Raw genomic sequence first — 12,870 nt, 5'->3', positions numbered from 1 at the left:
AAGCCTGATCAATATGTTCCAATTAGGTACAGCTCTTTATAATCATCAATGTCCTTTAATTTTCTGCATGCCTTTACATTTTTGCATATAGTATAGGGACAATAACTTTAAAGTGAGCACATGGATGCCCAGACATGCTCATAGTGTGCTCCTAATTTTAAATGGTTACATGAGCAAGCGTAGTTTGCAGATCTTCCTTAGGAATTTGTCGGCTTTAACATGTGCAGATAAGAAGATTTTAAATCATGCTTGTATGAAGGACATTCCCAGTTTTACCAATTAGCCTACCAGTTTGCCCAGTCTATCTCAAGGTCATCCAGACCCCTCTGGTTCTTCAGCCTGCACTCCCCCATTTTACCCAAACCCCTCACCTTGTCATGTTAAGCCTAAAAAGACATTTCTGCAGCCTTACACCTCATCAAGAGTAGAAGTAAATATGAGTGGCTAACAGCCCGCTGCATGCTGTGGCCACTGGATTTAAAATACAGATTTACTCACATAACTGTTATGCCAGCTTCGGAATACCCCCATCATGCTCTAATTCATCCCCTTTCCCCAAGCATTTGGTTGCTTGTGTGTGAGTGCATATGTGCACAGCTTAGAGGCAACAGTGCATCCTTTGTGACAATATACCTCTCAGACCCTTCCTTTTCTGTGCCAACCACCTCTACAGTGGTACACCAAACAAATGGTAAATGAAAAAGAGAAACAACTCTGTCACTCCTGCCACCAGGCCCCATATGTGGAGTATACAAGAGAATGCTCAACTGTAATATTTTGTCTACTCATATTGTATTCTTACAACACAATTATTGTAATGTTCTCTTACAGCTGATGCAATGGAACTCTCTCACAATTCCTGAAATAACAGCCCTTCTAGATTATTTCCACTCATACTAAAAATGAAATAACTACTGCAAATAACGTAATACATTCACACTGCAACACCCAACACTAAGGTCTGTAAGGGAAACAGAAAGGATATTACTTGATGACAGTTATAGCAGCACTGTTCTTTTTGATGTATTTCCAAAGTTACTCATAGGCTGTCCCCATAAACTATCACACATGATCTATTCCACTGGACAAAGAAAAGAATAATAATAGGAAAGAGAAAAATCCCCTGTCCTAGCCAGTTACAGGAAACATCCTCACTCCAATACATACAAAAAAGTCCACTAGTTATTTACCTTAGGCGGCTCTTCCTTTAGACCAACCACTATGCCTTCACTAATTCACCCAAAACTTCTGCTTAGTTGTTCCTTGCTTGAGCAGAATTACTTTATCTGAAATATCTCATTACATGGTCAATACATTATCTGTCACACATTTGCAGGGTTGTGGACTTCAAAATTACTATCATGTTTTTCCTATAATCAGACATTTAATCTCTATGGATTCTACTATTGGGACTTAACACATTGTTTTAACTCTAAAGTTTTTCTCTCATTTTTACCTTCTTGGAACATCCTACTAAAGTAAAATGATTAGTCTGTAAAAAACAAAAAAAAAAAAAAAAAGGTAATAAATATACACATTCCAACCAGTATGGTCCTTATACCAGAAATACAAATATGCACTAATGGAAAAAATAATCATAAGAAAATGTTAGGTCAGAATCCATTTTTTAAATTTTATTAATTTTTATAGCAGGGTTTTTTCAATATATTTTTTCACCAATAACATCAGTGTACGTCAGCATACCTTGCAAAACAAAAGAGCAAACAATAGTCCATTTGCACAAAAAACTCAATTTTCTTAAATCATACTATAATCCCATCTTTGGGTTCAGTTCTAACACCGATGGGGCCATAAAAGAATTTACTTTCCCTTCTGGTGCTGTGTCACTCAGGCTAGCTCACGTGCAAGTCTCTTTCCCCAGGGCATGAGTTCTTTGTGATGAGGGGAAAGAAATTTCCTTTTAGGACCCAGAGTGATTGGGATGCTACTAGATTTAATTTCCCTGGGAGAGGTATGTTCTCTTTTTCCATTGTGGGTGCTGTATCTGCAATTAAAACCACCAGAGGCTTTGGTATAGTGTCCAAAATGAAAATCTTTACTGATGGGTAATTTGATGGATAAACGGTACAATAAATATAAGTTCCAAGCACCACAGCTGATCTTTCCTTTTTTTTATGGTTTCTCATTCTAGGAAATGGGAAGCACTCACCCTCCAGGGCTTTGCTACGTGAGGTCCCCTAGGAGCCAGGAAATCCTTTGTTGGGACTGGAAAATCTCCTCCAAATCTGGTCAAAAGGATTAACTTACAGACAATACACAGAGAGTTAAACTCCTCTCTCCACAGTGCTAGAGAACTCCAATTGGTGGTTCTCAAAAGATGTCCCGATTATTTTACCACAGTTATATGTTCCTCTCTTTCTTATTCTCTTTTTTCTTGCTTGAATCCCTAGATGGAAGGGATCCTCATGGAATACACAGCTGTCAGTGTTCCTGTCTTCAGGAAGGAAGAAGGGCCACACTCTTCCTCCTGAGAGGCCAACAAAAAGTCTCTCTTCCCCAAATTATATCCAACAGCAGAAAAATGCTGTTGCAGATCACCACCATTCCTCTGCTCCCTGAAGAGGTCACAGCAGGGCATGTCTTCCCTATTCAGGGCCCCCCAAGAAGAAGTTTTCCCAAGACCTCTTCCAGAGCATACACCCTGGGGACTTACAGTCTTCTTACAAAAATTGCAAAAACTCTCAAAACAACCCAGGTCAAATGACCCTGCACTTAAGGAGAGGGATACAGAAGTGCAAATTCTAGAAATATGAGACTCTTACCACATTTTGTGACAAAATATTGCATGATAACGGTGGATTTAACATGAGATATAACACCTTTTTATTTGTGGTAGGGTGGAAAAAAGTTTTTCTTGCATGATAGCAGAAGTTATCATGCACAATAAAATGAGGCCTTCTCTCTGACATACCTACACAGCCCTGGTGAGCCAATAAAAACACATTTTGCTACCTGCCCTATCTTCCTAAAACCAGAATGTTAGGTGGCTGTGTTCTAGTACTGGTCACAGGATGCTTCAGGCAGCTCAACAACAACTCCAACATGGAAGGGAGGTTCAAATCCCTCTAAGGGTAGTACCCACACTGAAGCCTGAGCTGGAAGCACCACTGGTAGAGCCAGATGGCCGACATCAGGCTTGGCAGGCAGGAAGGCAAACAGGCTATACAGGAAGTGCATCTTTCATCCCTGCACTATATTGCTGTGGATGCCAGAGGAGCATTTGTTTAAGAGGCATCACCTGAACTCTCAGGCTAACATGGATTTCAAAGGGAATTTGAATCCAATCAGAGAAAGGTCCCATGCTATACCAGGCCTTACCAAATTATTGTGTGCCCTGCATTTTGTGGAATATGGCTTATTTCAAACAACAGTTGAGGTCATCAGAGAAATGTCAGAAACATCTATTTCCCACTGTCTGTACTATGTCCTAACAGCTGTATGCAGCTCTATTCATTAATACATAAGATTTCCTCATGAAAGACAGGATTTGCTGGATTTAAAGGGAGGTTTTTATGCCATAGCAAAATTTCCACGTGTTCTGGGAGCTACACACTGCACTCATGTAGCCCTTATCCCACCCTATCACAGGAAGGAGATCTACCACTCTTCCACTCCATCAATGTGCAAGTGGTCTGTGATGCTCAAATGCACATCCTTGATGTAGTGGCCAGGTTACCGGGAGCTGCATATGATTCCTTTATACTTAAGTAATCTGAACTGTTTGAACAATTTGAAGATGGCTTCTATGGTGACGGTTGGCTAATAGGTATGGGCAGTGCTTCTTTCTATCATTCCTCTTGAGCTATGTGTTTACAGAAAATGGCAGTGAAATGGGGCTCTGTCAAATATGAGACTGCATCAGTTATATAACAAGTGTCTCTGGCACGGTGCTGTCTACTTTTCATTTTAACATGATAAAGGGGTTTGGGGGAGGTCTGGGGCAGCGGGTACATGATGCCATGTGGGGGAGCCAGGAAGCCCGTGAGGACTACAATTTTATGTAATGTATTTCTGTAAGGAGTGCTGCTTACCCACATATGTTTAGAAGATATACTGGTAAGTAGACTGTGAGCTCTCCACACAAGTCCAGATCACTTTAGGTTTACTCAGCTATACACTTGCTGATTAGGCCTAAAGTTACCTGACTATACGTAGCTGCATAACTTTATGGTGAATAGATTGAGGGATATTTATCCTGTTGAATGTATGGGACAGGTTCTGCAGTTGAATGTAACTGGATAACTTGTCCACTACACAGCCTAATGAATATGGACCACAGTGTAGTTGCAGCCTCCTAGAACCCAGTGTCAGCCAGGAAAGTAGCTTATATATAAAGCTCATATAGCCTGCTGTGTGACAATAGAGGAATCAAAGAGCTGTGGAGTATAGAGAGTACACACAATAAATATAATAGACAAAGGGTAAGGTGAACAGATGACAACATGAAATAAGACAACTTAAGCAGGTAATAGAATAAAGAACTCCTCTAACCAAACTCCTACCACCAACACCAGCACCAAACTGAACTCTCTATAGCACCTGACATAGGAAGCCGATAAATATAAAACAAAAAACATATTTCACTATGCATAAACTGACGTGTAATGTGTAAAATGGCACGCAACATGACAAAGTATCGAGTGATGTGGTATTTAAGTACACAATGTGCTATTTTGGAAATTACCCTAACCACACCCATTTTTTATTGCAGGACATTAACCCGCAATATTTCTTATATTTTTACCATGGCTTGATGCATTTAGTGGTAAGATAGGTGCCTAGTCTGAAAATCAATGCTAAGTTCCTTAACTTTTTTCCTTCCTTAAATACACCATTATAAACACCCACTTCTAGGACCCAAAATTTAAATTTAAACTCCTAGTGAAATGAAGCCTCTAAAATTAGGAACTCATCCCAACTCAATTTTCAAAGAGGCCAATTTGGCTCCTACTTCCCAAAGTTAGATCCCTGTACCTTTTAAAAATGATATTTAATATGGTACAACTAGGTTCCCTCAAGCTTTGTGGGAGAGCAATGTCTAAAGAATGTCACTCACTGAAGATGGATCTCTAATATCTATGTCTCAAACGATGTTATGCATAGCATGAACCAAGTAGGCAACATTTTCTACAAGATAATGTGTGATACTTCTAAACACAGTTGCTCCCATTAATATGGTGGGTTGTAGGACATTCAAGGTGCTGCATCAGAATTTCAATAAGAACATCTTAAAATTAACAATATAATTGATACCATATGGATAATACTATTTGCCATATCTATTTCTGATGCACGGCTCAGTGAATGGAAATAACATTTGTTTTTTAAACATGTAAAGAGGAATTTCCAAAAAGGGAATTAATGCATAAAATACTTTACCTGGGATACTAGGGACCTGATTTATTAACATGTTTCACACATCCCCCATTCTGTATCTATAGGAAAAAAAAAGCTTAATTAGACAGGCCCTTAATCCTTACATGCAGAGTTAAATAGAAAAAGAGGAAGCTATTTGCTCTGGGAGAAAAACATAATGGAAAAACCTGATTGACATTATTTACAAGGGTTTAGTCATTTTTTTAAATGATCTCCAAACACTGAAAGTGGAAACATTAAAAATGATTATAACCTTGCTTTAAGCCTTGCTTTATGCACTGACTGTCATACTACAAAGGAATGCAGCAGGATTGTTGAGTTCCATTTTATAACACATAACATCACCCATATTGCTAACATAGTAATCTTCATTCTCTGACTTTTAATATCATTTCTGCTCATGCATGGAAGCGTTGATCTACTGTCACACTTCAGAAACTCATTTAATGAGGTCTTCTATACATCTCCTCTATGACCAAACTAGGCTGTTTTGTTTGATGAGAATGGTAAAAGAACCTTGCTTTTATTAGTTATGTCATGTGCCATACATGATACAAGTTTCAATTAGTATGTTCAATAAATTAATGTGGTTGCCCTGTTAGTCAATGTAGATACATTTCTACTGACCTGTTGAAGGGAATTTAACTTCTAGAAGCTAGTCACAAATGTGTTAAAGTAATCCAATTAAAAGGTATTGTCTGGAAATTTTTGGGTTCAAAAATCTGTTGTCAGAGGAACTGGATGCTTTATTATAACGAATACAATAACAATTTAACTGAATAAGCATGAATAAAATATGATCTTTAGGAGACAATGCAATGCATTACTGTGTTGAAAATCTTTGGGTTCCTCATCCCAGGTTGGGATGCTGTGGAGGAGGTATTCACAGCCTCTAATGGAAGGGACTTCTATCTATCACACAGTAGTGTGAATACCTCCAGGGTCAAGGTGAATGCATACCAGGATTGGGAAGGAGCTATGGTCCATGAGCAATTGCTATACATTATTGCCTCAATGACTACATTACATGAGAGAGATTGGGAAGGATAGAACAGAGAAATGTGATGGCAGAAAAAGGTCATATGGCCAATCAAATCTGCCCGTCCACATCAACTAATTCAGCTTTGCAGTCCTTACTACTCCCTCAGAGATCCCCCTATGATTATCACATGCTTTCTAGAATTGAGATAGTGTTCTTTTCACCGCTATCTCCACGGGGTGGCTGTTCCATGCATCTACTACTCTCTCTGTAAAGTATATGTCCTTAGATTACTCCTGAGTGTACTGCCTTTCACTCTCATCTCATGACCCTACAATCTACAGTCATATTTCACTGTGTTTTCTGCAGAGCCACAGCCTATTTTTCCAACAGGGTATCTCAATATTTGAGTCTATAAGTTTCTGGCTCCAAATCAAGGACTTTACCACAGAGTGAAAGCAGCAGCTCTTTTAGCTGAGAAAATAGATCAGCTTTCTACTTCAGGTTTTTTTTTTTTTTGTCCACATCCATCTCCCATCACTCTACCCTCATGCTCAGAGGGAAACATCTTCTCCCATAATCTTCCATCTGTCCAGTGTTGAGCTCGTGATCCCACTAGTGCAACCACTAGGGATGTGAATCGTTTTAGGACGATTAAAATTATCGTCCGATAATTTTAATATCGTCTTAAACCGTTATGGAACACAATACAATAGAGATTCTAACGATTTATCGTTATAAATCGTTAGAATCGTGAGCCGGCACACTAAAACCCCCTAAAACCCACCCCCGACCCTTTAAATTAAATCCCCCACCCTCCCGAACCCCCCCCAAATGACTTAAATAACCTGCGGGTCCAGCGGCGGTCCGGAACGGCAGCGGTCCGGAACGGGCTCCTGCTCCTGAATCACAACAGTGCATGAAATTATCACAATAACGTATATATTGATTTTACCTCAGAATGTCACTTTTCATGTAAAATATGTGTTAAATGCATAATTTAAAATTATGTATGGGGAGGTGGGGGTAGGGCACCAGGCTGTAAGGTTTGCCTAGGATGCCTAATACCCTTGCACTGACCCTGTGCATAGCAGCAACACTCCACCCCACCCAGGTATAGTTCATCATGTTTCAGGTCCTAGCACGTGTGTTAGACTCCTTGGTCCATGTTTCAAGATGGGTTGGGTGGACAGTACACCCCAGTTGATAGTTGCGCCACATGCTGAGCCTCATCTTGTCTTGCCTCCTTGTCTTTCCCCTATCAACACCACAGTGAACTGACTACCTCCGCTCTGCCAGCCTGTGTTGTCCCTGTCAAAACCACAGTGACCTGACTACCTCAGCTCTGCCAGCCTGTGTAGCCCCTATCAAAATCACAGGGATCAGACTACCTCCGCTCTGCCAGCCTGTCTTGCCCCTATCAACTTTCTGCCACTTTGCTTGCTGCCATACACCAGATGACTCACTCAGCTCCTTGTAGTGTTCTTGCCACTATCATGGTTCCTCTCAGTGTGTTGGTGCTAGTCTTTCTGCTTGCTATGTTCCCCCTTCATTGTGCTGTAGGATATTGATGCCACTTGCTTGCCACTTTGCCTGTCATGCTACCTTCAAGGGTTCATGCAACTGTTATCAGTGCTCTCTTTTGAAGTGTTTTTGTCACTCTCGCTGCTGCTTTGCACCTCTGTTAAAGCACTCTATCCACTCCTGGTACCCCTTTGCCCCTTTACAGTGCCTTAGGCTATTCATGCCACTTTGGTGCCACTTTGCCACAGTCTAAGTACCTTGGAGCTCTTTTCTCATTCTGATGATTGCTCCCCAGAAGTTTCATCAGAATTGATAAGAAAACCCAAATTCTGTAGCCAAAAATAGGCTGCAAATACTTCCCCCATTGACTTTAATGGGAAAACGAAAAACGAATAAAACAAATCAAATGAATTGGTTTTCCCCCATGAAACGAATGCAACGCATTTGGGTCCTGGTGAAATGAATACGAATTGAAACAAATTTTTTCCTTCTACACATCCCTATAATGCTGTATTCTCTCGCACAGAAGGCTTGTGACCAGGGAGAAGGGTTAGGAAAGCCATTATAGTTGGTGATTCAAACATTAGGAATGTAAATAGCTAGATGGTTAGTGGACATGAAGATCATATGTTAAGTTGCCTTCCTGGTGCAAAGATGGTTGGCCTCATGTGCCTCCTAGATAGACAGTGCTGGGGAAGAGCTGGCTGCCATGGTACATGTGCGTACCAATTACATAGGAAGGTTGAAGAGAGAGGTCCTAGAAGCCAAATTTAGGCTTTTAGATAGAAAGTTGAAATCCAGAAACTCCAGGGCAGCATTCTCTGCAGGACCACAGAGGCAGGCAGAGGTCTGGAGTCTCTGTGCATGGTTGAGATGATGTTACAAGAAAAATTTGGGGGAAGAGAGGGCATATTGCAAAAGAATAGGCTCCATCTTAACTAGAGTAGAATCAAGCTGTTGGCATTAATGTTTAAAAAGGAGTTACAGCAGCTTTTAAACAAGAACATAGGAGAAAGCCGACAGTTACTCCCAGAAAAACCTGCATACCAACATCAACTATACACTTAAATAAGGAACAGAGAATCATGTTTCACAGAACTGAAGAATATGGATATATATTTTGCACTTGGCAGTTTCATACTGCTCTTTGGCCATCCCGCTCAAATCAGAACTTGTCTCCATTGCAGGTACATCACCATAAATCTTCATTTGCAGCTACCTGGGGAAGAAAAAGGGGACCAGCATAGAAAAAATTAGAAGGGTCTTTGGGGGATTGTCCTCTAGTAAGGATGGGTTTTTACTCCAAACCCAACCTCAAGCAGCTTTACAAAGAGGATGGGAGAAAAGGACAGGTTGCTGATGGATCCAGGGAACAGGAAACAGCCTCAGAAGAACTAGAACTGAAAAAAGTAGCTCAGAGTGAAAGACTGAAGGAGGATTTTTAACTTTCTTCCTCTAAGACAGGGGTAGGTAAAATCCTGTAAGGGTTTCTCTTTTTAGAAGAATAAAATAATGTTGTGAGACTATGCCAGCCTGGGGTTGGGGCAAACTGGCTAGTATTTCTGCTCTGAGAGATATGCCCCTATCCAAAATTCGAGCCATATTAGCAATACTCAAATGCAGCAAAGACCTCCAGAAAGAACATCTAGAGGCAGAAGTCTTCACTTGTGGTTGCTAGGGATGTGAATCGTGTCCTCGATCGTCTTAACGATCGATTTCGGCTGGGAGGGGGAGGGAATCGTATTGTTGCCGTTTGGGGAGGTAAAATATCGTGAAAAATCGTGAAAAATCTAAAAATCAAAAAATCGCAAAACCGGCACATTAAAACCCCCTAAAACCCACCCCCGACCCTTTAAATTAAATCCCCCACCCTCCCGAACCCCCCCCAAATGACTTAAATAACCTGCGGGTCCAGCGGCGGTCCGGAACGGCAGCGGTCCGGAACGGGCTCCTGCTCCTGAATCTTGTTGTCTTCAGCCGGCGCCATTTTCCAAAATGGCGCCGAAAAATGGCGGCGGCCATAGACGAACACAATTGGACAGCAGGAGGTCCTTCCGGACCCCCGCTGGACTTTTGGCAAGTCTCGTGGGGGTCAGGAGGCCCCCCACAAGCTGGCCAAAAGTTCCTGGAGGTCCAGCGGGGGTCAGGGAGCGATTTCCCGCCGCGAATCGTTTTCGTACGGAAAATGGCGCCGGCAGGAGATCGACTGCAGGAGGTTGTTCAGCGAGGCGCCGGAACCCTCGCTGAACGACCCTCGCTGAACGACCTCCTGCAGGAGGTCGTTCAGCGAGGGTTCCGGCGCCTCGCTGAACAACCTCCTGCAGTCGATCTCCTGCCGGCGCCATTTTCCGTACGAAAACGATTCGCGGCGGGAAATCGCTCCCTGACCCCCGCTGGACCTCCAGGAACTTTTGGCCAGCTTGTGGGGGGCCTCCTGACCCCCACGAGACTTGCCAAAAGTCCAGCGGGGGTCCAGAAGGACCTCCTGCCATCCAATTGTGTTCGTCTATGGCCGCCGCCATTTTTCGGAGCCTATTCTTTTGCAATATGCCCTCTCTTCCCCCAAATTTTTCTTGTAACATCATCTCAACCATGCACAGAGACTCCAGACCTCTGCCTGCCTCTGTGGTCCTGCAGAGAATGCTGCCCTGGAGTTTCTGGATTTCAACTTTCTATCTAAAAGCCTAAATTTGGCTTCTAGGACCTCTCTCTTCAACCTTCCTATGTAATTGGTACGCACATGTACCATGGCAGCCAGCTCTTCCCCAGCACTGTCTATCTAGGAGGCACATGAGGCCAACCATCTTTGCACCAGGAAGGCAACTTAACATATGATCTTCATGTCCACTAACCATCTAGCTATTTACATTCCTAATGTTTGAATCACCAACTATAATGGCTTTCCTAACCCTTCTCCCTGGTCACAAGCCTTCTGTGCGAGAGAATACAGCATTATAGGGATGTGTAGAAGGAAAAAATTTGTTTCAATTCGTATTCATTTCACCAGGACCCAAATGCGTTGCATTCGTTTCATGGGGGAAAACCAATTCATTTGATTTGTTTTATTCGTTTTTCGTTTTCCCATTAAAGTCAATGGGGGAAGTATTTGCAGCCTATTTTTGGCTACAGAATTTGGGTTTTCTTATCAATTCTGATGAAACTTCTGGGGAGCAATCATCAGAATGAGAAAAGAGCTCCAAGGTACTTAGACTGTGGCAAAGTGGCACCAAAGTGGCATGAATAGCCTAAGGCACTGTAAAGGGGCAAAGGGGTACCAGGAGTGGATAGAGTGCTTTAACAGAGGTGCAAAGCAGCAGCGAGAGTGTCAAAACACTTCAAAAGAGAGCACTGATAACAGTTGCATGAACCCTTGAAGGCAGCATGACAGGCAAGTGGCAAGCAAGTGGCATCAATATCCTACAGCACAATGAAGGGGGAACATAGCAAGCAGAAAGACTAGCACCAACACACTGAGAGGAACCATGATAGTGGCAAGAACACTACAAGGAGCTGAGTGAGTCATCTGGTGTATGGCAGCAAGCAAAGTGGCAGAAAGTTGATAGGGGCAAGACAGGCTGGCAGAGCGGAGGTAGTCTGGTCCCTGTGATTTTGATAGGGGCTACACAGACTGGCAGAGCTGAGGTAGTCAGGTCACTGTGGTTTTGACAGGGACAACACAGGCTGGCAGAGCGGAGGTAGTCAGTTCACTGTGGTGTTGATAGGGGAAAGACAAGGAGGCAAGACAAGATGAGGCTCAGCATGTGGCGCAACTATCAACTGGGGTGTACTGTCCACCCAACCCATCTTGAAACATGGACCAAGGAGTCTAACACACGTGCTAGGACCTGAAACATGATGAACTATACCTGGGTGGGGTGGAGTGTTGCTGCTATGCACAGGGTCAGTGCAAGGGTATTAGGCATCCTAGGCAAACCTTACAGCCTGGTGCCCTACCCCCACCTCCCCATACATAATTTTAAATTATGCATTTAACACATATTTTACATGAAAAGTGACATTCTGAGGTAAAATCAATATATACGTTATTGTGATAATTTCATGCACTGTTGTGATGCCAACAAGAAAACTTTGCATCTTGGAATTCATATGGCATCATACCTATTGTGATATATTTCAGCATAGTCCTCCCTTATCAAAACAGTACTATCTACCAACACTCAAAGAATAACAACCCTACCTATGAAAAAGAATACCACAAATATTACACCAGAATCTAAAATATCAATACACCTCCTATCAGGAAAACAGAACAGGCCAAGCTAAAGCTACTACAGATCCCTACAGAGAAACCACATATTAAATTAAAAATAAATAATATTAAAAGAATGCTTCATCTCAGTCTTTGCATGCAGAACACAAACCCTCACCAAATACAGAATAAAGCCACATAAAGTAAAAATAGAAATGTGCAGACCACAACTGAACTGTAAAACGCATCACGCCAGACTCTATACAGTGCAACAATGGAATAACAAAAATTTTACCATTCCTCATGAAACAATCAATAAAATCAAGATATATAAATCATTAATCATAATAGTAAAATCATACTAATAAAATAATTTCAAAACAGCTGATGAATAGAATATCCAATAATTAAAGACTCATGCAAATTTTGAATGATTTACCAAACACCAATAAAATATTTCAAACAGCAGACATATCACATACTACCCAATAATTAAAATGGTAGTCAATCAAGAAAAATGAACTTAAAAAGCCACCTTTACTTACCCTCTCCAGCAGTTCACCTACTCATTTCTCTTGCAGGCCACACTAGAAGCAGCAGTAGCTGCTGAAGCTGTCCTCACTGTCCTCTTCCTTAGGGACCACAACCAGTCTCTTCTGTCTCTCACATACACATGCCAGTCACACCCTCAGGACCAGTTTCTGTCTCTCGCACACCAATCATCTCCCCAACCAGTCTCTCTTTCACACACACACACACA

At 41.9% G+C, this 12,870-nt stretch overlaps 1 long non-coding RNA gene across 1 annotated transcript in view; it reads right to left on the bottom strand.

Moving 5' to 3' along the window:
- Positions 1-5,454, bottom strand: part of LOC115098476 — a 115,716-nt gene extending 110,262 nt beyond the window's left edge. The window contains exon 1 of the long non-coding RNA XR_003858527.1: positions 5,401-5,454. This is a non-coding gene — a long non-coding RNA (uncharacterized LOC115098476). The remainder of the gene's footprint in view (positions 1-5,400) is intronic.
- Between the last annotated feature and the right edge of the window lie 7,416 nt (positions 5,455-12,870).

Source organism: Rhinatrema bivittatum, chromosome 9 (genome assembly GCF_901001135.1).
Source record: "Rhinatrema bivittatum chromosome 9, aRhiBiv1.1, whole genome shotgun sequence".
NCBI classification, from domain to species: domain Eukaryota; kingdom Metazoa; phylum Chordata; class Amphibia; order Gymnophiona; family Rhinatrematidae; genus Rhinatrema; species Rhinatrema bivittatum.
The sequence above is the reverse complement of the archived record's forward strand: the minus strand, read 5'-3'. Positions and strand labels throughout refer to the sequence as shown.